This window comes from Microtus ochrogaster, linkage group LG9 (assembly GCF_000317375.1).
Source record: "Microtus ochrogaster isolate Prairie Vole_2 linkage group LG9, MicOch1.0, whole genome shotgun sequence".
NCBI lineage: Eukaryota > Metazoa > Chordata > Mammalia > Rodentia > Cricetidae > Microtus > Microtus ochrogaster.
In genome coordinates this window covers 36,029,878-36,033,641 of record NC_022034.1, presented here as the reverse complement: position 1 = coordinate 36,033,641, position 3,764 = coordinate 36,029,878, and positions in this window count along the sequence as shown.

The following is a 3,764-nucleotide window of genomic DNA, read 5'->3' as shown; positions in this document are numbered from 1 at the left end:
GCAGATGCAAAATTAAAGCAGAGACTGCCACCTGTCACCTGGCTTTCAGATACCTTCTGGGCCCAGTTGAGGAGGCCAATGCTTTGATCAAAAGCCATTTCAAAGACTTTGTTATAGTTTCGAAGAAATGTTCACATTGCTGTCCTCCTCTTCATAGGAGCTAGCAGTGTTAGTACCAGAAATATGTTCTGTGTTGGATCAGGGACAAGATGGAAAGTTGGGCAGTTTTTTTTTTCCTTTCTAAAACTGGACATTTTTAAAGTTACCAGATTTAGCAACTTTGTGATTGAATAACCTCCCTGTTCTATTATCCCTCTACCTGCATACACAAAAACACAGACACAGACACAGGTACGCACACATTCACGGCATATGACAACAGCTACCTTTTGGATGATGTGAACACAAGTGCATAATTTTTAAACCTCTTTTCTCCTGAGTTGCTGGAGCATAATGATGTGAACTGAACATCCATCCACCCTTTCTTGCCAGCTGGCTGGGAAGGAGACAACTGTCACACCCACCTTACCTGTTATGACAAACAGCCTCTGGTTGCAATTGTTACAATATGTCCTAATAAGTGTCTAACTAGAACTTTTCTCTGTGATCACACCTACCCAGTCCTTGATGAGTAATTCCACTTTTGGAAACCAGACATGCAAACTGCGGTATTAGTTTGAAGCAAAACTAGCCACTGTTACAAGCATGATTTAAGGGACTGAGGAATGGCACAGGTCTTCCCTGATGTCCTTGTTAAACAAAGGCAACTAGTGAGGGTTATGGCTCCCAGAAGTGGAGAAAGTTGTTGGTCTGCTGGGAAAACCTGGCTACTTTGTTTCTATAGGGCTAAAACTATGATAGAAAGAAGCAGGGAGCTGGGGTATGCCAGTGGCAGCTTGACATTGAAGACAGTTGGACAATGTTTTCCTCTCTCTGCCCTGTGCCAGCTGTCTTTTGCTTAGGCTGAATTCAAGGGCTTTGCCTTTGACATTGTGCATTTAAATGCCAGCCTGTGCAATTTACAGTACAAAAGGGCAAAGATGCATAGGGGAATAAGGAAAAAAAATCCTCTCTTTTTATTGGTTGACCTTTTGATGCTGCTTTATATAGACATTTAGAGAGCCCTATGACCAAATTTTCAATCCTCAATCACACACAAAAAATAACTCTCATGCAATTTTGTTTTTATCCATTGTTCCTAGTATACATGCATTAGAATATAAAAGAATAACATACATTCATAGGTCTGAACCCTGAACAACATTCCAAACATTTCAGAGTAAAGTCCAACCAAATTGCCCTCCATGGTTTTTGTGATAGACATCAGAAAAAAAATGTATCTGAGGAAATACATTTTTAAAAAATGTAATTTTACATAGAGGAGTTGAGAATAGCAATACTTGAATCTAAAAAAAGTATGTTTAACATGCTTTCCTGAATTTTGTTTAGGATATGTCTAATTTGAAGAGGTCATAATATAATAATCTCAAGAAACAGATATAAAAAGCTGTAAATTAAGAATGCTGGTTGGGGGTATGAACATCCCCCCCCTCGAACTGATGATGTGAGCTAATTTAATGATTCTCCCCTTTCTCAATGTTTGCTCATTTATTCACTGATTGAGTCCCACTGTGAGAAAGGACTTCTAAATGTTACAGAGTGATGGTCACAAGACAAAAGCTCTTGAATATGTAAACCTTAATGAGCTGGTGGAGGAAACAGACAGCAAAGACATAAATACCTCACACTAATATAAGCAATGGGGAACTCCAAGGCCAATGTCATAGAACAGTGGTTATCAACCTTCCCAATGCACTTCCCTTTAATACAGTGTCTTGTGTTGTGGTGACCCCCAAACCATAAAATTATTTAGTTGCTGACTTCATAACTGTAATTTTGCTGCTGCTAAAATTGTAATAAAAATATCTGATTTTCAGGATATCTGACACACAACCCCAAAGGAGTAGCAACCCACAGGTTGAGAACCACTGTGATGGAGACCAAGCAAAGTGCAGCTTTCTGCATGGTGTCCCAGTTGTCTTTCTGAAGACATGCTACCTGAATAGACTTATGAAAGCCAGAGTGAGCTATGAACACACCTATGGGAATAGTTCATAACCGATGACATACTAGTGCCACCCACTTCAAACTCAGTCCTGTCACTTCGTATAAAGAGACAGTAATGGAATAGAACAGCTTGAGTTAGGAGAGGATGCTGAAGAGAAGTTAGAAGTTTGGAGTTCTGAATCAGGTTCAAAGGGGCTAGGAACAGACCAATTTAAGCAATTTAAAAAGGAAAACAAATAGAAATGATACAGATATCTCTAATGTGCACTGCTGTCTAGATACATTATTTAAAAACAGTTGCTTCTTGCTCCTTTTCCCTGAAGACATTGTAGTCAGGGAAGTTTGTACATGAAATTCCTTTGTAAAAAAGGGAGAGACTCGTGCCATCTGGTGGCCACACTTGTGAACTTTTAGATTATTTGTAAATATCAAAGCTTAATGTCTATGAAGTTTTCAGTAGCATTCAGACTGTTAGGCATATACATCTACTATATGCAGAATTGGGTGTAACAAACTTAGAAGCTCTGCAAGAATGATTTGTGCTGTTGTTCTGTGCCCTGAATAATTTTTTAGTTTAGTTCATCAACTCACTATTTTGGTCTATGTGTACAATGCACTTGTAGACTATGGGAGGGAAATGGGAGGCTGGGAGGAGCGGGAAACTTTTTTTTTTACTTTTCTCAATTAAAAAAAATAAAATATAAAAAAAATTAAAAAAATATTTCATGTTCTGTTGAAATGAATCTCATGTATATCCATTACTGACCGTAATATGAGATGCCTTACTTAAGTATGCAACTGGAGGACACCCTGAATCCAAAGAGAGTACAGCAGGCCCATAATCTGTTGATAATAGTTACTTTTATGACTAGCACACTGAATACTTTCATATAGTGTCTATCTAGTCTAACTCTATTTACAGGCTAGGAATAACTATATTTTAACATGGCATACCTGATATCAAGAATGGCAGACTTAGATTGTAAAGCTTTGAGCCTTGGCTCTGTCACCAAAGAGATGGTCATTTCTCTCATCTGTGAAAACATTAATAATTCTAACTTTATGTGAGTAAAATGGAGATTCAGTAAAAAAATGAAAGACAGCCACCATAGTAATTGGCATACTACAAATAGTTAATAGGTACTCATCATTGAATGGTATAACATGTCTTACAGAAATATACAGGTGCAATATATTTAGTTTATAAAGATACTTTTTTCTGAATACTCAATACAAATGTAATTAAATTATATTTTTGTAATAAGTATTATTTTACCATATCCAACAAGCAAATATATAACTATGAAGAACAGAAATCTTCAAAAGAGGAAACCCTCTGCATGTTTAATAATTCTATTTTCAGTACAGATTTATGTACTTATATGGAACTTGAATTGAAATTCATATTTATGACATTTTGTTTTAATATGAAAGAATTAAGCAAATAGCAATAATATTTTGGGAAACTCATTGTCCAGTCATCATCAAAAAAGTATTCCATAGATGGAGGGCAGAATCTATAAGGAGAAGAATTTGGGCAAAATTATTTGGTGATTACTGTTTATATGTATATTGGTTTTTCCCCTTGTATGTAAAATGTGTTTTAAATATTAAGTCTCAAAGTTTCAAAACTAGCAACTATATTTTCTATTTTTAAAATTTTGATTGTGAAGGATTTTTTATTTCACAACATAAAT